Source organism: Rhinatrema bivittatum, chromosome 5 (assembly GCF_901001135.1).
Source record: "Rhinatrema bivittatum chromosome 5, aRhiBiv1.1, whole genome shotgun sequence".
Lineage (NCBI taxonomy): Eukaryota > Metazoa > Chordata > Amphibia > Gymnophiona > Rhinatrematidae > Rhinatrema > Rhinatrema bivittatum.
The window spans coordinates 216,050,451-216,076,007 of record NC_042619.1 but is presented as its reverse complement, the minus strand read 5'-3'; positions in this window follow the sequence as shown (position 1 = coordinate 216,076,007).

The window sequence follows — 25,557 nt, the reverse complement described above, 5'->3', positions numbered from 1 at the left end:
AACACTAAACTTCACACGTGTAATGCTCTCCCGGAGTGCTGTACCTTCTGATTTCTAATATACGTTTGGTACCGTATTTAGGGTTGCCAACTGGCTCCAGATTTTCAGGACAGGTTGTTCCAGTCCTGGTTTTACTCCATTGTATTGTTCTGATTTCCCTATTGTATTCCCTAAGACAAGCAAGATTATAAATATCTGCATGCAGGGGGTTAAATCTGCTGATCACCCTAACTTGCAGAATCTCGCTAGAATGTGAGTTGTGAATGGCACTTCTACTAGCCAATCAGGATGCTGCATGTTGCAAAGGACCAATTAAGAAGGGAGATAGTGTGCTGCACAGCAGTGCGCACGCATAGGGGCTGATGTAATAAGGTTTTTACTCCTGTTTAGTGCACATTTTTCCGCAGTAAGTTAAATACCAGGGTTAATATGGAAAAAAATGTGCGCTAAAACAGAAAACCAACGCCAAAATTAGCATAGGTGTGCAAATTCCATGTTAAAGAAGGCATTAATACAGGGAAGTGCATTAAAGGGCAGACAGCTTACATTTCCAGCATTAAGAAAATGTCTTCACTCCTGGGTCAGAGCAGGAGTAAAACTTAATTCACATTTCTGGTGGCCATATTATACTATTGCTGTGCCCAGTATGATGGTATCTAGCACACTGGGCACAGCAATAGAATAACTTTGGCCACCAGAAATGTGAGTTTAAATTCCTGGGTCTGAGATGGTGTAATTTCCAGCATAAGCACTCGGGGTAGGCACCTACAGCTGAACAGTATACTAGCGCTGTGCATCCTGACTTTCATATACTATTTAGCTGTAGATTCCCACCCCAGAGAGCTTACTCTTTGTTCAGATAGCTGTAGGTGCCTGTCCCAGTTATCTTATGCTTTGATTTTACTTGTCATTCCTTGCCAAAATGGCCTTGAATGTGAGAATGTTCCCAAAAGATGGGATGCACAATGCCATTCTCACATTCAAGGCCATTTTGGCAAGCAATGGCAAGTAAAATCTGCAGCAAGCACCTACAGCTAGCTCAACAAAGTGTAAGCTCTTTGGGGTGGGCACCTACAGTTGAAGAGTACACCAAAATCAGGATGTACAGCACCAAAATGCATGCTGTTCAATTGAAGGTGCTCACCCAAGAAAGCTTATGTTTTGTTCAGCTGTAGGTGCATGCCCCAGAGAGCTTACACTGAAAATGTATCTTCTTCCTTGGTCTGAGATAAGGTAAACTCACATTTCTCGTGGCCAATGTTTTTCGATTGTTGGTCAAAGTGTGGTAGAACTCAGACACTACCACATGGGACCAGCAATGGCCACCAGAAAAGTGAGTTAACTTTTACGCAGTCTCAAATTCAAGGGTTACATTTTCAGCATTATGTCAGCTGAAGCAATTTCAGTTGCCCCAGACATACACACACTCCTGACACACCATACACACACCATTAATCCCTCCCCCCTCCAACACACACACACATACACACACACACACACACACACACACATATGGGAGGGAGAAGGCTACAAAGTAGCAGTACAAGGGAGAGGGAAAGTGCACACACACATCCATCCATCCCCCACCGCTCCTCGATGCACCGTGCCGATCTTACATGAAAGGCCATTGTGCCACAGTGCCAGTGCGTATTGCTCAGCTGTAGGTGCCCGCCCCATGGTGGCAAGGCATGGTACATAAATTGAAGAGTAAGCTCTCTTGGGAAGGCACTTACAGCTGAGCAGTGTGTGCACTGACACTGTGGCCTTTCGTGCAAGCTTGCTTCTCAGTTTGGGCACTTTCTTGCATGCAAGGCCAATTGAGCACGGTATACCAAGAGAAATGAAAGAGTAAGCTTTCTGGAGGATACAGTTCACACTCTTTTCTGCCTTAGTCAGGATGCACAGTGCCAGAATGTGTACTGTTCGACTGTAGGTGCCCACCCCAGAGAGCTTACCCTTTGATTTCACTTGGCATGCCTTGCCCAAATGGCCTTGCATGCAAGATTGTGCCCAAGTTGGGATGCCCAGTGCCAATCTCGCATGCAAGACCATTTTGGGCACACTCCTTCCAACTTGAAGCCCCTTCCTCCCTCCTCCTGTTTGTAAAATACTTTTCTGCATTAGTGTGGATTTTCAGGTTAGCTCACATTTTTTGCGTGCTTATTTAATTTAGCATGCTTTTTTTTTACTTCTCCTCTATTTGCATCCCATGAGCTTATTGCATCCGCAGTACCCCTGGTTTCACCTTAACCAAAAATCCATGCTAAAATGTAACACAGTTGTATTACATTGGCCCTATCATGCAAGAGGCAGAAGCTGTAAAAATTGAGAAAAATCTCATTGCCATTCCTGGGCTGCCAAAGACAGGAGCTTTTCCTCCTAATGTTTTGAGTGTTGAGAAACCTGAACAACAAAGATTCACATACAAAACTATAATGCAGGAGCGAGTGAAACTGCTTGTAACGTGGGTCTGTCGCCAAGGCTTCCCCAATCAGTATGCTGCGGCACACCGGTGTACTGGACTCTTCTGGCTTGTGCCCTGAATCTCATGCTACAGAAAGCAGCTGTTCTGCTTCCTGCTTTAGCGTCTCCCTTCCAGGGAGTGTAAAGGGAACAGGAGGGGAGAGGCTGGAGAAGGCAGTAGAATCATTGTTTGCTGTATCCTCTCCAGCCTCACCCTCTCCCCTCCTGTCCTGGGGAGAGGGACTGGGGAAAGCAGTAGAGCCATTGTTTTCTGCTCTGTGGTGTCCCTCCAGCTTCACTCTTCTCGTCTCCACAGTCCCCCTGTCAAACAGGCAGCACATAGGTGTGGTGCAGTGGTGGGAGAAGGGGACATGAGGAAAGGGGTCAAGACCAATTGATTTTGAAAGTGAACTACCTGCCTGCTTATCCACCCATTCAACCTCCCAGATCTCCCACTGACTTGGTAAGAATAAAGCAGCTGTATATTTATTTTTTAAAATAAATCCAACATTTTTATGGTTTGTTAAAAATCAATTATTTTTTTTTCTATCTAATTTATAAACATTTAGGTAAGTTTTTCTAGTGTTTGCTTTTATTTTTATTGCATTTTTTTAAAATTATTAAAGTGTTTTAGCTATGGTGTGCCATAATGACGTGAACACAGCACCAGGTGTGCCAATGGCATGAAAAAGCTTGAGAACAACGGTGCTAGTCACATATTCCCCGTGAAGTCAGATCTCAGAGCAAACCAGATCAGCTTACTGCCTCCAGTTAGTGCTTTAAAAACAGGAGACTGCCACTAAAGAAACAATTTTCAGACAGACAAAAGTTCCAGAAAGCCACCCTGGGGTGAAGGAAGGAACTGGTTCAAGAAAAGAAAGGTTGATACTTTGTCAGTCAGGCCCAAAGAAGGAACATTCAGCTGTGCTGCGTTAACATGCCGTTATGTGCACAGATTAGCGTTCCTCTATGCAAACCCCAGGCTAATCAAGGCATTAGCTATTACTCCCCGAGGCATAGAGGGGTGCAGACTTAACTCAGGTTTTCGTAATGTAAGCCAGAAGCTTAAGCTATTGTTCTTGCTCTGACTAGTAAAGGTGAATTAAATTGCAAAGGGGAGAACCCCTTTTCACTCTCTGTTTGAAGTAAAAAAAAAAAAAATTGCCAGGGAAGGACAGTAAAGGCAAATGGTGATATGTGAATTACTTGGCAGTACCTTTGTTGGTCCAGACAGAGAGGGATCAATGCAAATTCTTTCTTTTCAGACCTACAGAGGTCCTTCTCACCTATGCAAATGTTAAATTACCCTCTGGCTCCAATATGGGGGGGGTGTGCCATTGCTGGAAGCCATTGGTATTATTCCCTGAACTGCAATGACACCAAGTGGACCTGGCTACAATTGCTAGGATTAAATGGATATTTTCACAGAAGGAAAATTTTGAATGGACCTACGAAAGCAAATTGGAATCATACCTTGGGGTGTAATCCCGGACCAGAGCCAATGAGGAGCAGGGAATCGATTTCTAATTAACTTTTTTAAATTAGGTATAAAAGAAAGGTTGTCTTTTGTATACAGTCAGACAGGCAGAGCGAGAAAAAGACAAAAGGACATAGCAATGAGGTGAGGTTCCTGCCCCAGCCACATAGCTGCTACCACAAAGGAAAAAGCAGTTGCAGTAGATGGGAGCATTCCTCATAGCCATAGTCTGTAGAATAGTAATTATATAGCTGTGCCGAGAAAGCAATGGTTTGTTATTTTGTAGTAAGGGAAAAGAGAGTGGGTTTCAAGAATTTCCTGACCTTTTATTTCATTTATAGATAGGAGGACAGTATCTGCGTACATTCAGTATCAGGCTGACTTATTGCAGGGAAATTCGGAAGATTCGCCATGATTTTATATAGAGTAGAGAGGGAATTTTTTTTTATGAGAACTGGGATTTCCAATCTCCTGAAGCAAGTGCACCCTTACAGCTGAACTGAGCACAGGATCTCAAGCATCTGCATCGACTTCATCAAGCACACAGTGGAACAGCTTGTCTAAAGAAAAGGAAAACAGAACTCATGTGAAACTTAACTGAGAACTTATGTTATTATTCTGCCAGAATTTAGATGAGAGTCTGAAATATTTTGCAGGTGAACTGGTCTGAGATACAGAGTAGGGCTAGTGATTTTTCTTTTATATCTTGCAACCTGATTTTCCTCACTTTTCAATGTTAATAAAATCTTCTTTCTTTTTTTTCTATAATGTCATTTGTCTGTGTTTGCTATAGAGTATAAGAATCCTAATGCACTGTGTAACTGTGCATACACAGATTTTATAAGCAATACTTGCTGTAGCTACATAAGGTGGGTTTTATGTTATCACTTATTGTTTGAATTCAGCGATTCTCAATGGTGTGTCGCGACACACCAGTGTGTCACTACACAGCAGCAGGTATGTCGCATGCTACTGCAGCCGGCGGGGCCAAGGATCGGAGCCACTGGTTGCTGCTGCCAGAGACCAGGCCAGCGGAGCTGAGGAAACGAAGATCAGTGCTGCCGGCGGGGCCAAAGACTTGAAGACAGACGCTGCTGGCCGCCGCCGGAGACCAGGCCAGCGGGGCCAAAGAAACGAAGACTAGTGCTGCTAGCCGCTGCCAGAGACCAGGCCATTAGGGCCGAAGATCGGAGCTGATGGCTACTGCCACCGGAGACCAGGCCAGCGGGGCTGAAGAAATGAAGACTGGCGCTGCTAGCCCTGCCGGAGCCCAGGCCAGTGAGGCCAAAGATTGGAGCCGCTGGCTGCTGCCACCGGAGACCAGGCCGGCAGGCCTGAAGATAAGTTGTTCAGCTGGGTGCCTTTGTGTATGTGTGTATGTATTTGAGATCGGAAGGGTGCTTCTGTATGTGTGTGGTGTGTATGTGAGGCAGAGAGGGTGCTTCTGTGTATGTGTGGTGTGTATATGAGGCAGCGAGGGTGCTTCTGTGTGTGTGTAGTGTGTATATGAGGCAGGGAGGGTGCTTCAGTATGTGTGTGGTATGTATGTGAGGCAGAGAGAGTGCTTCTTTGTGTGTGTGATGTGTTTGTGAGACATGGAAGGTGCTTCTGTGTGTGTAAGAAAGGAAGGGTACTTCTGTGTGTGTGTGTGAGAAAGGGAGGGTAATTCAGAGTATGTGTGTGTGATGAGTATGTGAGAAAAGAATGGTGCTTCTGTGTGTGGTGTGTATGTGTGACAGGGAAGGTGCTTCTGTGAGTGTGTATGTGAGACAGGGAGGGTGTTTCTGTGTCTTTGTGGTGTGCATGTGAGACAGGGAGAGTGCTCGTGTGTGTGTGTGTGGTGTATATGTGAGACAGGGAGGATGCTTGTGTGTGTCAAAGTGTGTGTGTGTGAGAGAGATGGAGCATGTTTTGGGCTGGCTGTGGCTGTGAGAGAGAGAGGGGGGCCGCATGTGTGTTATTGAGCCTGTTTGTAAGTGAGATAGAGAGAGCATGTGTGTGATTGAAAGCCTGTGTGTAAGTAAGAGAGAGAGCGAGAGCATTGTGTGATTGAGAGAGACTCTCCAGAGAGGTGACGTGTATGTGTGAGAGAGACTGATCAGGGAGATGACTGGTATGTGTGTGCTTGTGTGTGTGAGAGAGAGAGTGACTGGTTGGGGAGATGATTGGTATGTGAGAGACAGAAACTGGTCCTGAGGGTGTGATGGTGTATGTGTGTGTGTGTGAGAGAGAGAAGAGACTGGTCGTAGTCCCTAAGGAAGAGGACCGTGAGGACTGCTTCAGCAGCTACTGCTACTTCTGGTGTAGCCTGCAAGGGAAAGGAGTAGGAGAACTGCAGGAGAGGGTACGTAAAGGTGGGTTTTTAAGTTCATTTTTCTTGATTGACTACCATTTTAATTATTGGGTATTATGTGATGTGTCTGCTGTTTTGAAATATTTTATTGGTGGTTTAAGAATATTTAATAATTTTAAGAGTTTTTAATTGTTACACGATGTTCTGTTCAGCTGTTGTGAAACATTTTTTCATATAATTTTACAATTATTTCTGTGTGGGAATCTGTAACAGCTTGGCTTTTTCTGTTTTCCTAATTGGAGGTGTATTGGTATTTAGGGCCTGGTTTAATATTTGTAGTATTGCCTTTTTTATAGGTAGGGTTGTTCCATTTGAGTGCTATAACGCAGGTGTAACTTTGTGTGGATCAGTTTGTGCGCATTATTGCAGATACTGGGACTTTGTTAGGTGCTATATTTCTGTTTCCAATTCTCCAGGTTTGCTTTGCATGCAGAGTGGCTTTTTTTGGCTTTTCATTCCAGTTTGTCTCCATATTTGTAATTTGTGGTCTTTCTGTACTTGGTGAAGGCCGATCTTGTGTGTATGACTGAGGTGAGATATTTAACTAGCATGTAGGCACATAAAATACCTCATTTTATTTGTTGTGTTTTCTCAATTGGACATGCATTGGTGGTGAACTGCTGTCTTTTTATAAGTAGGGCTATTGCGCCTAGTAGTAGAGGGAGTTTGTGTTGCTGTTGAGTTAACACCAGAATATCTTTTTTGTATGGTAAGTTATATGGGGAATGTTCTAGTTCTGTTTTATACCCATTACTGAGAGTTGGGGTGGGGTTAGCACTATGACTGTCATGTGTTCAGTGTGTCTCGCATGTGAGGACCCTCTATCAGGTGTGTCCCGACATAAAAAAGGTTGAGAACCACTGTTCTAATCTCTACTCCAGCCTCTCCTCTCATTCCTGGGAGACTCTTTAGTTGTGTGGACGCATTACATGTATCTGTCCATAAACATACAGCTGAGAGGTGGAGTTATTGTTGTGGCCCCTCCCACAATAGGGGAGAGGTTTACAATTGGCATCACAAGAACTGGATCGATTCTTATCCAGCCAGATCCATTCCTGTACTCAAAACTTGTCACAGATTAGTCAGTGAAAATTTCATTTCCTGTTGCAAAATATTTTTTAGTGTGCATCTTTACTTTGGGGAGTGTCATCTGAGAGTAGCTTGTTTACCCCACCATAGTTCAGTCTTACCTCTCAGTGCCACACATGGAAGAACTGAAGACCCAATTGGAATCACTGGAAAAGAAATTTGATGACCAGGAGGCCAGGTTTGGGGAACAAGCTGAAGCTCTACGACTGGTAAGGGAGAAACAGCAAGAAGCACTGTCCGTAGCTAAGAATGTGATGGAAAAACTGACAAGAGTACCAAAAAATACCATCATTATAGTTCCCTGAGACAAGAAGATACCAGACTTCAGTGGAGCACCTGTGGGGCCTGAGGACCTGACTGTAGAATAATGGATCACTCAGACCAAAGAGACCCTGAAGATTCTGTGCATTCCAGAAGGAGATCAGTTGGTGATGGTCAAGGACCACTTGAAAGGCCAATCTAATAATACTATGAAGTATGCATCTGTCTCAGAACCGAAATCTGTAGAAGATATTTTCTCACTATTGCTCCGAGAATAAGGAGACAAGGCGCCAATTTGCAAGAGGCTGAAGGAATTCTATGCCGGTAAACAACTCCCTGGGGAATGTATCAGAGATTATACCTACAGCCTACAGGAAAAGCCTACAAAGGTGATCACCAGAGATGCTACCTGCATGGGAGACCAAGAGGCCATGGTCAAAGAGAAATTTGTCTCTGGGTTAAGGGAAGACAACCTGCAAAGGGGGATGAAACAGAGGTGCCTAGAGAATCCTAATATGACATTCCATGAGCTATTACAGGCCATCGTGGGATGGGCTGAAGAGGATGAAGGATTCCAGCAAGTTGAAAACAGGAGCACTGCTCAGATCCTGACAAGGCTCAGAACTGTAGTGGTAGTGAGGGCAATCTCAGCTGCAACTGATCCCACAGCAATCACTATAGCTTCCTTGAACCAGAATATAGAGAAGCTCATCCTGCAGCAAGAGACGTTTTTCTCCCAAGAGGGAGAATCAACTTGAACATCACCAGAATACATCAGTAAGACTGAGAAGAATACACCAGATGTGAGGTCTACTCAGAAGGACACAGCTTGGTGTGCTGGTATGCTACCGTTGCCAGGATCCTAGGCATATAGCCTGAAACTGCTTGAGTGAAAGGAAAATGGCAGACTATAGAAAAGAGTCGCCACCTAGTGCTAGAGAAGACATGAAAAGTCAGAGGGAGACAGCATCTACATCAGAGGAAGCTGGATCCAGGAATACCACTCCTGCAGTACGACTCCCATCAGTTGGTATGATGGAGGGATACTGGGAAGATAAGAAGAAGAAAGCCTTTGGAAAATCACCCATACTAGATGTGGTCATCAGAAGTATTAACACCTGCTGTTACACAGACACAGAATCAGATGTGACTACGATCACTGAGAATCATTTTTGACAGAACTTCCAAGCATCCGGTAAATTTGAAGATGCCAGTTGGGTGACCTTGAAGACAGCTAAAGGCATAGAGTTGCCAGTAGTTGGCTGTCTGGAAGCAGAGATTGCATGTATGAGATAGACATTATCCCCTAGGTGTGTGTTCATCATACGAGATAATGACACCCCAGATAACATACCTGGGATATTCGGGATGAATATTCTCCAAGACTTGGAAGGTATATTCAAGGATATCTCTGCTTTGACCGCTTTTTGCACTTTTTCAGTGCTTCAAAGTGGATTACATTCAGGTGCTGTAGGTATTTCCCTATTCCCAGAGGACTTACAATCTAAGTTTGTACCTGAGGCAATGGAGGGTAAAGTGACTTGCCCAAGGTCACAAGGAGCGACAGCAGGACTGATTTTGACATTAGATACTCTGATATCCAGCACACCATTCCTACAGCAAATGCTAGTCCAATTAAACAACCCTATTGGAGAGTCTCATCCCATGTCTTCAATGAATGCAAGCGGCATGTGCAAGGCCTGGTGAACCATGCTGAGGAAAATAAATGGCCCCTAGGCCTCACCATCTGTAGCTATCAGCAAGAAAGATGGGAGAGTGAGATTTGTTGTGATTACCAAAAACTAAACAGTGTAACAGTTAAAGATGCTTATCCACTACCAAGAATTGAGGAGTCCCTGGATTCACTAGGTCTGGTCGGATGAAGGCCGCGGGCAGAGTCCAAGCAGGTCGGTCTGGTGGTCACAGAAGGCAAGAAGAGAGTGTCCGAGTGAAGCGCAAAGGTCAAAGCCAGGTTATCCATCCAGAAGTGGTCAGCCAAAGCAAGGGTCAAATCCAGGGTCAGTCCGAGTGTAGTCAAAGCAAGCAAGGGTCAGTTCCAGGCAGCGGTCAATGTGGTCAGGCAGGCAGAGGTCAATTCAAGGCAATGGTCAATGTGGTCAAAATGCAGGCAAAGGTCAGTCGTAGTCAGGCAAGCAGAGGTCAGTACCAAAAATGAGTCCGAAGGGTTCTACCAGGGAACATGGAGCAGGAACAAGACAGATGCTGGAAGACATGGAGGACCACGGGAACACTGGAACAAGGAGACACTGGAACGCAGGATCAGGTACAGGAGCAAGGAACAGGCAAACTTGAAACACCGAGGTGTTGACCCGATTGCCAAGGCGAGAATCTGAGGACAGAGCCTCGCCTTATATACTAGGGTGTGTGATGTCATTGGAATGCGTCTGAGCCAGCTTTCCCACGCTTGGCCCTTTAAAAGTAGATAAGTCAGCCGCGCACGCACCTAGGGGCGGGGCTGAGGAGATGGAAGATGCAGAACCCTTACGGGAGCTCCGCTGAGAGGCCTGTGGCATGGAAGAGGCCGAGGACACCTGGGGAGAGCGTTGGGGACGTCAGGAGCTGGCGGCTGCGGCAAGGCCAGAACTGGTGGATGGCAACGCGAGGTGAGCAGGCCTTACCGCGGCAGCTACGTGGCTGGGACACGCAACACAGAGTAGACATAAGATGCAAGATGTCTGGGAATCTGTTCCCTATGAAGTGATAAAATTGTTTGAACCCTATGAGCACACATTCAAAATACATTCAAAGTCTGGGGAGACGAAAGTTGTGCACTGAAACCAAATTAAGCTGTACACTCTGGTGTATGAAGACTATATAATAGTTAGGAATTCTGGAAACCCACATGAGGATGCAATTTGGCAAATGCAAAATTCTGAGATGTTAGGGGAAGATGACTCAGATTTTGATCAAATCTGCTTAGTACTAAGAGATCAGGAGCTCCATGTAACAAGCCAGGAACTGTACTTGATAGTGCTGATAGAACCTGAAGCTTAGAACCTGAAGGCCCAGAGGGAGAGATGGAACTTGAAAGGGAAACCCCAAGAGAAGACTGTGCTTCTGGCAGCTCTGAGCCAATTTCAGAGTCAAACGTCAGAAAGTCATAGGGGTCTAACAAAAGGAAAATGTCCAATTTTCTGAAGGAACAATATTGGTTTAGCAGTGATGCTCTCTGAAGGTGTACATTATATATTGATGAGCGATATAAAGCTGCTTTTCTGTGAAGTTATTCTGATGAAATTGCAATCAGCGTGATTATGTTTGGTCTTTGTATACCAAAGAGTTGTGGATTTGTTTATGATATTATCAAGTTGAGATCTGGGTTAATGTTGAGGGCAACATTAAATCTTAGTGGAGAGGAATGTAAGTCAGAAGCTTAAGATATTGTTCTTGCTCTGACTAGCAAAGGTGAATTAAATTGCAAAGGGGAGAACCCCTGTTCACTCTCTGTTTGAAGTAAAGAAAAAAAAATGCCAGGGAAGGCAAATGGTGATATGTGAATTACTTGGCAGTACCTTTGTTGGTCCAGACAGAGAGGGATCAATGCAAATTCTTTCTTTTCAAGCCTACAGAAGTCCTTCTCACCTATGCAAATGCTAAATTACCCTCTGGCTCCAATAGGGGGGGGGGGTGCCATTGCTGGAAGCCAGTTGTATTATCCCCTGAACTGCAGTGACACCAAGTGGACCTGACTACAATTGCTAGGATTAAATGGATATTTCCGCAGAAGGAAAATTTTGAGTTGAATGGACCTATGGCAGTTCTTGGAATCATAACTTGGGGTGTAATCCCAGACCAGAGCCAATGAGAAGCAGGAGATTGATTGCTAATGAACATTTTTTAATTGGTATAAAAGAAAGGTTGTTTTTTGTGTACAGTCAAACAGGCAGAGTGAGGAGAAGACGGAAGGACATAGCAATGAGGTGAGGTTCCTATCCCAGCCACATAGCTGCTACCACAAAGGAAAGAGCAGTTGCAGATAGATGGGAGTGTTCCTCATAGCCATAGGGGTAGATTTTCAGACGAGCGCGAACAGCCTACTTTTGTTTGCGCTCCAGGCGCAAACAAAAGTACGCTGGATTTTAGTAGATACGCGCGGAGCCGCGCGTATCCACTAAAATCCTGGATCGGCGCGCGCAAGGCTATCGATTTTGTATAGCCTGCGCGCGCCGAGCCGCGCTACCTCCCCCCGTTCCCTCCAAGGCCGCTCCGAAATCGGAGCGGCCTTGGAGGGAACTTTCCTTTGCCCTCCCCTCACCTTACCCTCCCTTCCCCTACCTAACCCACCCCGCCCGGCCCTGTCTACACCCCCCCCTTACCTTTGTCGGGGGATTTACGCCTCCCGGAGGGAGACGTAAATCCCCGCGCGCCAGCGGGCCTGCTGCGCGCCGGGCCGCGACCTGGGGGTGGGTACGGAGGGCGCGGCCACGCCCCCGGGCCGTAGCCACGCCCCGTACCCGCCCCCAAAACGCTGCCGACACGCCCCCGGAACGCCGCGACGACCGGGCCCGCCCCCCGACACGCCCCCGACACGCCCCCCTCCGAGAACCCCGGGACTTACGCGAGTCCCGGGGCTCTGCGCGCGCCGGGAGGCCTATGTAAAATAGGCTTCCCGGCGCGCAGGGCCCTGCTCGCCTAAATCCGCCCGGTTTTGGGCGGATTTAGGCGAGCAGGGCTTTGAAAATCTACCCCATAGTGTATACAATAGTAATTATATAGCAGTACCGAGAAAGCAGTGGTTTGTTATTTTGTAATGAGGGAAAAGAGTGTGAGTTTCAAGAATTTACTGACCTTTTGTTCCATTGATAGCTAGAAGGAAAGTATTTAGAATAATATCTGCGTACATTCAGTATCAGGCTGACTTAGTTGCAGGGAAATTCGGAAGATTTACCATGATTTTATATAAAGTAGAGAGGGAATTTTTTTTTGGGTGAGAACTGGGATTTCCAATCTCCTGAAACAAGTGCACCCTTACAGCTGAACTGAGCACAGGATCTCAAACATCTGCATTGGCTTTATCAAGCACACAATGGAGCAGCTTGTCTAAAGAAAAGGAAAACAGAACTCATGTGAGACTAAACTGAGAACTTATGTTATTATTCTGGCCAGAATTTAGGTGGGAGTTAGAAGTATTTTGCAAGTGAACTGATCTGAGATACAGAGTAGGGCTAGTGATTTTTCTTTTATATCTTGCAACCTGGTTTTCCTCACTTTTCAATGTGATAAAATCTTCTTTCTTTTTTTACAATGCCATTTGTCTGTGTTTGTTATAGAGTATAAGAATTATTATGCGCTGTGTAACCGTGCATGCACTGATTTTATATGCAATACTTGCTGTAGCTACATAAGGTGGATTTTATGTTATCACTTATTGTTCTAATTTCTGCTTTAGCCTCTCCTCCCCATCCCTGGGAGACTCTTTAGTTGTGTGGGCACATTACATGTGTCTGTCCCTAAACCCACAGCTGAGAGGTGGAGTTATTGTTGTGGCCCCTCCCACAATAGGGGAGAGGTTTACATTAAGGCTGAAATTTAACTCCTGCTCAGAGGTGGTGTAGAGTTTCTGCAGGGTCCTGTGCTCAGGATATATGCAGAAGACATACTCTATGTACATATGCAGCTAAGCATGTCTTTGTGCATACGTTTTCGGGTCAGTGGGCTTTTTTAAACTCCTGCAGGCCTATGCTATATCGTGCACTGAGCCTAGTGCACGGGCTAACAAACTCTTGGACACACATTTGGGACGTGCTAGGCTAACACCCAATGCAATAAGGGGGATTAGAACGTCCAAAATGTGCATCCAAACCAGCTCATAGCTAATGGAGCTCATCACATGTAAGTGCATGTAGATGAGGTTATTAGATATTACCCCCGATGCAAAAAATCACCATGCACCTGATGCGCATGTTTTAACATAGAAAACTTAACGCCAGCCCCAGGGCTAGCATTAAGTCTTTACGCACTCAAGGCCATCTGAAACCCCCCACAAAGCTACAAAAAGATCAAAATACTGCTTTTCTGTGGTTCCTCACAGGAAGCAGCATGAAAAAAAAAAAGCTTGCCAGTACTTAGGTTAGGAAAAGGGACGCCCATTAATTGAGCATCTGTTTTCCTAACCTGTGGCTGTGGCTGTGTGGGTTAGGGAAACGGACACGCGTTAATTAGCATCCATTTTCCTAATTGGGTGGCCGATGCTGAGGAGGCACTAGGGACACACAATTTCCCTTAGTGCCTCCTTTTAAGCATGGCAACCCATTTTAATATTAAATTGCGCGCCTGGGAGAGGTGGATTGGAGTGCGTTGGGAGAGCTGGTGCTCTGCATCATGGTTACAGAGCCTTATAAAAAAGTCTTCACATTCTGGTAGATTTTTCACATTCTGCTGTCTAAAAAATTCAAATCAAGATATATTTAAAGTAGGAGTTTGTTCCGCTGAGAGACACAACTTCCTCTACCCTTTCTTCTTGAAAGAACAATTACAGAAATATTCCAAAAGAATTAAGAATAAAAACAAAAAGTTTACTTTACTGCATCTTGATCTGCACTCTTTAGACAGAAGAATGTGAAAAACCTGCAAGGGAGTGAGGACTTTTACAAAGCAGTGTAACTTTTCATAGCTCTGCGCTGAAGTTCAGCACATTTTTTACTTGCATCTTATTATGTCAGGCTGTCAGGAAAATAACATTCAACAAATCTTCTGTTCTTTCTTAGAAAAGGACATTTCAGACTCATCTGCAGATCTTTTCAAGTACCTGCTTTTTACATAACTGGCCTGGGACTGACTTTGCTCTGAAAGGAATTTTTGCTTCATTCCAGAGCTTACAGGAGTGATTTTCCTTATAATTTGCATTACAGATATAATTTTATTTATTTCCCTACTTCATTCATTGTTTCTTTTTTTTTATATATATATCGTTATTTATAATTTTCAAATAAAATATACATAATTTATTCAATATAGAAATATTGGCATATTGAAAAACTGAAATATTTCTGCAATAATAAAACAAAGAAAAAAAATTCAAATTACCACTTTAGACCATAATGTCTAGATTGTCTACAGATTTGACGGTATATAAAATAAATAAATAAATAAAAGTGGGGGGGAGGAACACTTCAGGAAAAAGCCATGGGGAATGGCTTAAAAAACAAAATACAATTTACTCAATAACAGGAAGGTAGCTGCATAGCAGGTAAATCAACCCAATTTACACCATATTCACTCTGTCTGTATTAGGTAGGGTCTGAATTCCCCGAGCTTCCAAAAAAGATTGTAACTGGATAGGATCAAAGAAGACAAATTTAGCAGAATCAAGAGTTATCACACATTTACAGGGATAACGGATAATACAGGTTGCTCCCAGAGAAAGAACTGAATCTATCATTGCTAGAAACCTTAAGAACATAAGAAATTGCCATGCTGGGTCAGACCAAGGGTCCATCAAGCCCAGCATCCTGTTTCCAACAGAGGCCAAAACCAGGCCTCAAGAACCTGGCAATTACCCAAACACTAAGAAGAACCCATACTACTGATGAAATTAATAGCAGTGGCTATTCCCTAACCTTTTTCTCCGTTCTTGCATTGCCTTAGTTATATCTGGGAATATCCAAATCTTTTGGCCTCTAAACAAACAGTCCGTATTTCAAAAATATAAACGCAGAATATTATTGTGATCTTAAGAACATAAGAAAATGCCATACTGGGTCAGACCAAAGGTCTATCAAGCCCAGCATCCTGTTTCCAACAGTGGCCAATCCAGGCCATAAGAACCTGGCAAGTACCCAAAAAATAAGTCTAAAGACAAATGATACCAATAATATAGCTCGATCAAACACAGTTTCTTCTCCAGAATTTTCATGAAAATCAGTCAAATTAGAAGGAACCTCCACAGCGTTATTATCCAATGATCTTCTATTCGTTGGGAGAAAGTACATCTTTTCTATTGGATGAAGTGTGCTCTCTGGAAGTTTCAAAACTTCTTTTAAATATGTGGAAAAAAGATCAGAAGGTGTATTCAGAGAAATTCAAGGAAAATTAAGTATCCTCAAATTTTCAGATCTAAGAGAATTTTCAATAGTCTCAATTCTACGAGAAGTAGAAGACAAGTCTTTGATAATATTAACTTGTACATTTTGAATTTCCACTATAGTAGTTTTCACCTCGGTCACTTTCTGTTCCATAAAGACTAATCACGTTTCAAAGGATTGAGATTTGTTATATAAATCTGTAGTTAGAGAAACCAAGTCAGTAAGAGATTTATTAACTGACATTAAGACATTCCAAAGGTTATCCAGAGTAATAGCATCAGGCTTAACACAGTCAGAGAAGTTAGGAAAAATTGTAGAAGGAGTCCCAGAAGGTATAACAACATCTGCCAAACCTGCTTTCTTCAATTCCGTCGTCAAGGAAGACAATGAGACCTCACTATCCTCAGTAAGTCATGCCCTTCGAGGCCCTTCTTCGACATCCAAACGTTGGGTTTGCACTGGCAAAATGGTGGAAGCCGGGCCTGGTGAAAAAGCGGAGCCTTTCAGCTCCCCGAATGCTCCTGACAAAGCCTCAGGCAAAATGTCCAGCAGGATGGCACGGAGTGGAACGGTGATCAGGGCTAAGAAAAGTATCTGCTGCCGACGGGCTGGCGTCCCCAGGTCCGGTCAAGCCGGCTTCGATCACCGAACTCCAGGTAAATCGCGCTTCAGTTAACGATTTTTGGTGCAGGGGAACCGGCGGACTTGCTGTCTTACCCTGTCGTACAGCTCCTTTCCGTTTCCCCATTAGGAAAAGAAATTCAGTGGAAATAATTAAAGTATATCGGGAATTCCCAGGAGCTGTGCTGAAACGCGTCTGCTATGCAGCGGCCATCTTGTTCCGCCCCCCCCCCCCCCCTGCATGGCCCCCTAGGTTTGCCTTGTTTCTTTTATTCCCATCCATTGCTGTAGTTATAAATCTGCTCAATACTGGTGAGCAAAATTTGCAATAAAAGTACAGAGTGTGGACATGTTATTGGATAAAGCTGCAGGACAGGGCTAGGATGACCAGGGTATATGCTTTTTTGCATTCAAGAATCAGTACCCCTGGTCAGCTGGGAATCCTGGCTTTTCTCCCCTAACGGGAAGAGCCTGTTTCTGTATAAACTCTTTCAGTTGGAAGTGCTATATTTTATTTTTTATAGTGATGCCCCTCACCCACCAGAGGGGGGGTTACACAGACAAACCGCAAACATGTGAAATACTTCTAAATAACATTCGCGATATGGTTACACCTTGCAGCTGACTGTGTTATGGTTTGTGGATGGTATCTTGCTATCATGGTCACGGGTGTATTTTATTTTAAATTGTATTTATATTGAAAAGCTTATTTATTAACAAGAAGTTTAAAAAAAAAAAAAAAAAGACTTTTGCCATGAAAATATCATAGAGATTTGCACTAAACTGCACGAGAGGAAGGGAGTTGGAGATAGTGCTGAAACTCTCTCACACCCTTGTTCTAGGATGGTGGAGCTTCCCATGGGAGCCTTCTGTTCCTCTTCGACCTGCTAGAGCAGTAATCTGTGGGATTCTCCCTCCCACCAGCAGATGGGGGCAGAGTGCGAAAGTTTCCTAGCTGATGTTACTACCACAAAAGCTGGCCCAGCAGAGGGGAAGTCAGTAGTCTCTGCCTCCAGCAGATGGGATAGAGCACAGATGTCGCTGGTCCAGCAGTAAAAGAGGGACCCTAAGGCAATGGCCTTCGGTAAGGTCACTTTCCCTAGGAGCCTGGGCCAGGGTGGGGTCCCTGCAGGATGACAGCCTCCGTAGGTCTGATCTTCCCTCCCCAAGGCAACCAGTTGTTTTGGCCTCCTGGTTTCCCAACGAAGTCGCCTAACTGTGAGTAAAAAAAAAAAGGCGGAGAAGCAGCTCAGCCCGAACCATTGCTGCCTGCCCCAGTTATGGACAAGGGGAGGAAGTGCGTCAGGTGCGAGGCCCGGCGGGTCCCTAGCATTGCTGGCTGTTTCTGCCGCAATTGTGACGGCGAAAAGCAATAGCCTAGTGGTTAGAGCAATGGACTATGAACCAGGGAAACCTGGGTTCAAATTTCTCTGCCGCTCCTTGTGACTTTGGAGAAGTCACTTTACCCTCCATTGCCTCAGGTACAAACTTAGATTGTAAGCCCTCTGAGGATAAGGAAATACCTACAGTACCTGAATGTAATCCACTTTGAAGTGCCAAAAACTGGAATATAAATCAAGTAAATAAATAAACAAACTTTACGGAGGAGACTAAGTTTTCCTCGGACTCCATCTTGGCTATGTGCCAAACCTAACTCCAGATGAAAGATAAGGAGAAGAAGGCTCCTTTTTCAGGGGAAAAGCCCAAGCCACTTTTAGGCTGGGAAGATTGGAGTCTCGAGGTGGATCCCCGGAGGGGGGGGGGGGGGTTTGAGAAGGAAAGGGCTTATCCCAGGAAGAGACTTTAGGTGAGGAACAACCGGAGGCTAGGGGCTCAGCAGAAAGTGGAGCAGCCCTGAAAGACCCTCAGGACAGGAAAGTGGAAACGTTACTAAAGAGAGGTTTAGAGCTTTCATCCCTGGCCTTTCCAGGCAGCTATTTTGGAGGTTATGTAGCCAGGGCCCTACTAATCTGGTATCAACAAGAGATCCAGGGTCCCGAAGATGCAGGACCCTCTGAGGATAGGGCGGGGCCAGCCCTAGTGGAGTCAGCGGCAGCCTTTGTAGAAGATACTATGTATGACTTTATTAGAGTTTCAGCGAAGTTAACAGCAACAGAGGTCATGGCTAGTCGGCTTTTATGGCTAAAGAATTGGGCGGCAGATTCAGCGTCCAAGACTAGATTGGGAAAGCTACCTTTTAAGGGGAGGCTCCTGTTTGGAGAAGACCTAGAGAAGGTGGTCAAAGACTGGGGAGGATCGAGGCCTCAAAGATTACTGGAAGAAAAGCCCAGAGACTTTGTGAGGAGAGGCAACTGGAGACAGTGGCCCAGGGAGTACAGGCAGAGGGGCGGTAGAGGCCAGATCTCTCGTCTAGTCAGGATCCCGGGCAGATCTCAACCCTTTTGGGGGAACAGAAGATTTCCAAAGGAAGGGAATCCCTGAACCCCCCTTAGCGACAAAACCACACAATGACGGGGAGCAGCCTCACTCCATGATTTCCAGGTAGGGGGCAGATTTCATGTCTTTTATCAGAAGTGGGCCAAAATAACAAAGGACCAGTGGGTCCTGGACATAAAAAGCAAAGGTTGTCACCCAGAATTAAGATTCCCCTCAGAAGATTTCTTTGTTTCCTCCCCATACAAGGCAAGCAGGGGAGACATGGTCATGCAGACATTAGACAGGTTAGTTCATCTGCAAGCCATTATCCTGGTACCGCCTGGTCAGGAAGGCACGGGGATATACTCCATTTATTTCCTAGTACCAAAGAAAGAAAAAAGCTTTCGGCCAGTGCTGGACCTAAAGCAAGTAAACAGGGCCTTGGTCGTTCCCCATTTCTGCATGAAGTCACTGGCTACAGTAAAGACGGCCGTAAGGCAGCCTTAGATCTGTCAGAAGCATATTTTCACATTCCTATCAGGAGAGATTTCCAGCGTTACTTATGCTTCGAGATAGCCAGTAAGCATTATTAGTTCAGGGCACTCCCCTTTGATCTGGCCACAGCAGCAAGGACCTTTACAAAGGTGATGGTAGTAGTGGCGGCCTTCTTAAGGAAGGAAGGGGTCAAAGTGCACTCTAACCTGGACGACTGGCTAATAAGAGCAGACTCCCTACAGAAAGCCCAACAGGTCACAGGGAGAACAGTTCATGTCCTGGAGAAATTGGGCTGGATGGTGAACAGGGCAAAGAGCCAGTTTCAGCCGTCTCAGACGCTGGTGTACTTAGGGGTACTTTTCAGCACCAAGTTCGGGAAAGTATATCTAACAGACAGAAGAATAGGGAAGTTGCAGGAGCAAGTGCAGGCCCTGTCAGTTCCTGAGCTTCATGGTAGCAGTAATCGGGGTAGTGCCATGGGCAAGAGCACACGTGCGCCCTCTGGTCGCCACAAAGTCAGCAGTACAATAAAGGTCTGCCACTGACATACCAAAGCAGGCAGAGTCTGTGGTGGAAGCTAAACACGAACAACCTTCCCGGAGGAGCCCCGCTGGAATCCCCACAGAGGACAACAGTAACCAGAGACGCAAGTCATCGGAGATGGAGAGCACCCACTCGGGGCCAAACTCCTCAGAGGTCCTGACCTCACCAAACAGTTCTAAGTTCCACAAACGTATTAAAGTTAAGAGCTATCAGGTTGGCTCCTAGGCCATTTTCAATCCCAGTTAGGGAACAAAGCGGTCGCCACAGCAGTGGCCTATGTGAACAAGCAGGGGGTCACAAAGAGCGCAGCCCTAGAGAGAGAGAGGCACGCCTGATCATGGAGAGAGCAGAGAGGCATTTCTTGGATCTCTCTGTAGTGCACATAGTTGGAGTGGACAATTTGCAGGCAAATTTTCTCAGTCGACTGAAGCTAGATCTGAGAGAATGGGAGCTGTCAGAGGAGGTGTTTGCACTCATAACGGGTGCATGAGGCAACCAACACTGGGATTTAATGGCAACAAAAAAGAATTCCAAGGTCAGTCAGTTCTTCAGCTGAAGGAAAGAACAGGGATGCAGGGGAGTGGATGCACAGTCCCTGTTGTGGTTACGTGTGTTTTGGTGGATCCTTGGGTGCTGGGGAGATGACCATGCCCACGGGGAGGAGCCCCGTGAGGAGCCACAGCACTGGGCTAGACTTGTACTACACAAAACACAAGATAGTTCTATATTAGACAGCTTGAAGAGAACCATCAGAGATGGCAGTAGTGAGGCAGTCTCAGGGACCTCGGCAGAGGGAGCCCTTCTCTCCTTGATGACGTCAGGAGGTTCTGCAGCAGGTCTCCCAGCGAGGAGATACTGTAGATGAGATAGACTAAGAGTTAGAGTACTCACTAGATGTTTGCTGTAGATATGCAATTCCACCAGGTCTGTTGTAGAAGGTACAGGCACCGAGGCAGGGAGAATAGGCCTTCGAGGAGCGAATACCTGTTCCCTGTAAGGCACCTGAAATAAAGCAGAGGGCCCGCGAGGAGCAGGTACCCAGGTTAGCATTACCCCGAAGGGCAGAGAGAGAGCTTCCTGTGGCAGCACAGAAGCGGTAGACACGAACGGATTCAAGTCCTTGCTAACTCAAAGAGCTAGCAAATGAGTGAAGGTAATATACCCGGATAGCGTGATGTCAGCATGAGGGAACGCCCTCGAGGTTCGCGCCAAGGATGGTACAAAGACGTGGGTTGCGCGCACCCTAGTAGGTACCTGGGAGGAGCAATGGCGGGAGGCTGCACCATAGCCGTTCCAGGGACGCCAGAGAGGTCGGCTTGTAGACGCGGCGGTAGCCAGGAATAAGGTGAGGCAAACGGGGCGAAGCCGTCTAGCACCGACGGACGCAACAGCCCAACTCTGGCAGCAAATCAGATGACATACATTTCCCCCCCCTGTCCAATGATAGGCAAAGTGGTCAGGAAGATTTCTCAACACCCAGGCTGGGTGGTCCTGGTAGAGCCAGACTGGCCAAGACATGCCTGGTACCAGATCTGGTAAGACTGAAGAAGGCAAAGCCAATCTCACTCAAAGGGATAGCAGCACTCCTCAAGCAGAGCCCAATCGTAATAAGAAATTCGAGAAAATTCTCTCTTATGGCCTGACTATTGAAAGAAGAAGGTTTAACAGAAGAGGGTACTCAGCCCAAGTAATCGCAATCCTATTAAAGGCCAGAAGTTCACCTCCTTCACATATAGTCACATTTGGATGGTTTTCAAAGCCTGGTGTAAAAGTAGAGGATTGGGCCTGATGAAAGCAGAGATTGCTTCAATCCTGCAGTTTCTATAGGAAGGGCTAGATAAAGGGCTAGCAGTTAACACACTGAGGGTGCAAATGGCAATGATTGCATGTTTCAGAGGGCCATGCAGAGGAATATCGGTGGCTGCTAACACAGATGTGGTACGCTTTCTCAGGGGAGCAAAGCAGGTGAGACCTCCTCGGAAGGTCATAGTGCCGCCATGGGACCTGAACTTGATACTGACGATATTAGTCAGAGCACCTTTTGAACCCATCAGGGAGGTTTCCTTGAAAGACCTAACACTAAAGAAAGTGATGTTAGGGGCCTTGTGTTTGGCCAGAAGGATCTTGGAGTTGCCAGTGCTGTCTGCAGGGATCCATACTTATCCTTTTCAAAGGAAAAAGTGACAATCAGACCGGAAGCCATCTTTCTACCCAAGGTGGTATCAGAATGTCATTTCAATCAGTCCATCTCTCTTCCTGGATTTAGGAAGGCGGAATGCGTAGGGAAACGCAGAGATTTGAGGTTCCTAGATGTCCGCAGGTGCTTCTTAAAGTACCTGGAAGTGATCAAGGACTTTAGGAAGTCAGACAGACTATTTATCTTGTTCACAGGTCACAGAAAAGGGCAGGCAGCATCCAAAGCTTCAATCGTGAGATGGATAAAGGAGATAATAGCAACAGCCTATATAATGAAGAACAAACAAGTGCTGGAAGGGCTAAGGGGCATTCCACGAGAGCACAAGCAGCATCTTGGGCAGAATATAGAGCAGTTACGCCTAGGGACATTTGTAGGGCGGCCATGTGGTCGTCTGCCCACACTTTTACAAAATACTATAGCTTACACCTTCAAGAAAGGGAGGACACAAGTTTTGGTATTTAGGTCTTGAAAGCAACACTAGGGATCCAACCCGGGGCAAGTACAACTTAGTGACATCCCACAGGTTACTGGTCTGGCAGGGCGAAGAGGAAGGTTCAGTAAGGTCTCATCTGCTAATTGGCTTTCCTTGAGTCCTGACAGTCCAGTCCAGATCCTGCTGGTAACAAAAGAATAAACCGGCATGTGAATAAAGGAACATAGTTTTTGATAAGTAAGTTAAAACATAAGGAACAAGGGAGCACAGCTGAATGTAAAGGCAGGCGGTTCTCCACTTACCTTTTTTTTTTTTGCTGGATCCCTTACTGCAGAAAGTAGGGAACCAGCATCCTACAATACCAAAGGAAAATGTCACCCTGGGGAGGACAAGACAGACAAAAGAGCAGGCTGGATAATGAGCTGATAAGTCTCCATCCATCCATCCATCCATCTATCCATCAATAAATAAAGAAAGAAAGAAAGAAAGAGATATAAGAATACAAGCAACAAGCCACGCTTTGGCAAATGACCATTGACTTCCCCTCTGCTGGGCCAGTCTTTATGGTGGTGATGTCAGAGAGGAATCTTTCACACTCTGCCGCCATCTGCTGGTGGGAGGGAGAATCCCACAAGTTACTTGTCTATCAAGTCTTGAGGAAAGCCAATTAGCAGGTAAGACCTAACTGAATCTTCTCAAGGCTACACCCGTGGCATTGTCTCTGTATGCTCCTAATCCGTAAGCAGGAAAGCAGAGGAAAACCCATTCTCCACCTTATCTAAAGCCCTGAAAATCAGGAAGACCAGATCTCTGTGAAATGATGAGGCCTGTACCAGGAAAGCAGGTCATGTTCACTGGCACTAAACAGCACCAACTAGTAGATGTTAAATTCCAAGGAGGTTACATCTGGCAAGAATGGCCACTACTAGCCACGCGCCCACCGGAAATAAACCCAGAAAGGCGAGGAGCGTTACTGCAGCAGATCGGGTGCCAGGCTTTGGAGCCTGCTGATGGGAGCTGCAATAAGTTGTCGGATCAGCCCCAGGGAGTGACAGTCCAGTGCCAATTAGACTCTGATACCCACTGACGTTTAGTTACCAGGGAACTTGTAGATGCTTTTGCAAGTGCTAATGTGATCACCCCCAAGATCCCACCCCCAGTTCCTACATTTGCTTACCTTCTGTCAGGGCCCCCCAAAAAACCAGTATCTGCTTCTGATCCACTCTGTGACTCAGCCCAGTGAGATTTCCCTGCAGCCTTCAGTGAGGTCTTGTGGCCCTGTCCCTGTGGATTTCGATGGGTCCATAGGGATTTCTGGAATAATTTGACTCGGACCAGACTGTGAGTGTTATGGATCTGAACCTGCTTGAGATAACTGGAACTGTGAACCACTTGCTCTGGAGTACGTTTAAGTTAATGAAGGTGAAGGGAACCTCTTACCCTTATGTTGTGAATGAACCCTGCAGCGAACCAGTAAAACCCCTGTGCCCAGTATCCTGTGGCTTGCAACCAGCCACCTCCTCACCTTGTGCACATAAGCTCCACTTCAGCGGGATGTAAGATAATACTTGGGAGTTGTTTGCCATAGTTTTGTTGAGTTCATCGATGTGCTCCATTTTATATATATATATATTTTTTTTTCTGACAATCCAGAAGATTTGCAGACAGGAATGCTCCCTGCTGTGATAGCAGGCTGTGTTTACTTGGACGCTGTTGACTATGCCGCAGCTCTCTCAGGCATTCATTAAAGCTGTTTCAGAATCCACTGTAGACTTTGACAAAGTTTCTGCTTGCTTAAGTGACAATGCAACGTGCATGATCAAATGTTTCCAAGTTGTTCTCTGGTGCGATATTTAAAAAAAAAAGAAATCTTTAAACATTGGCCCAGCCACAAATTTTGGAACTGGCAGCAAAATGCAAATATATCAGAAACCAAAGGGGATGGAGTAACACAAGCTCCCCCCTCATTCCCCCTCCAAACAAGTTACAACTGGCTGGACTGGACCAGGTCTTCTGTAATAGAATTACTTCTGACTACTTTAGCTGACTATCAGGCCAATACAGAACGGTGCGCTCGGCTTGACGCGCTATTATTACCCCTTATACAGTAAGGAGTAATAGCGCGTGGAAAACGCGTAGTCAACCCCCCCAAAACTAATAGTGCTTATCACATGCAAATGCATGTTGATGAGCCTATTAGGTATTCACCCACAATACAGAAAGCAAAATGTGCGGCCAAGCCTGCCATATTCACCCCAGCATGTGCGGCCAACTCTGGCATATTCACCCCAGCAATGTCATACATCAAAATGGTGCCAACTGTTAGGGTGAATGTGCTGGAGTTAATTGTGGCGCAACCCCAGCGCATGGCGTCAGTTTAAAGAAAAAAAGAAAGGGAAGGGTTGATGGAACTGTGAGGCCTAGGCCTGACCCTAGGCTGAGGCTCAGGCATTGGTACCCAGCCTCTGGGCTGGGTCCCGACATCGGGTCTGAGTCTGAGCCAAGGCCCCTGGTGTTGGAACCCAGCCTTCAGGCCAGGCCAGGCTGGGCTGTAGTGTTGAGCCTGGGCCCGGCTCTGGGTTAGGCCGAGGCTTAGGTGTCCAGTTTCCAGCCCAGGCCGCAGTGTCAGGCCGAGGCCTAGGCATTGGGACCCGGCCTCTTGGCAGTGCCCGGGTGTCCGGCCTGGGTCTGGGCCAAAGCCCTGGCATCAGGACCTGGCTTCCAGACCGGGCCGCAGCATCGTGCTTAGGCCCAGGGCCTGGCCTCCAGGCTGGAATCAGGCCTGGATCTAGCCTGAGGTCCTGGTATCAGTATCTGGCCTCCATGCTGGGCCATGGTGTTAGGCCCCACCTCTGGGCCAAGTGCCAGCATCCAGTCTGGGCCAAGGCCCTGGCATATGGACCCGGCCTCTGGACCAGGCTGCAGCATCAGGCCTGAGTCCAGTTTCCAGCCTAGGCCGCAGCATCGGGCCTGATGTCCGAACTCCAGCCTAGGCCAAGGTTCAGGTGTCAGGACCCAGCCTCCAGGCAGGGCTCTGGCGTTGGGCCTGGACCTGGGTCAAGGCCCAGGCATCAGGATCCTGCCTGGCCCTCGGACACCTGATGAATCAAGTAATTGACAGATTTGGGGGCTCAGGTTTCAGCCTAGGCTGAGGTGCCAGCATCGCGCTACGCCGTGGCCCCTGCTTTGGACCTCGGCTTATGT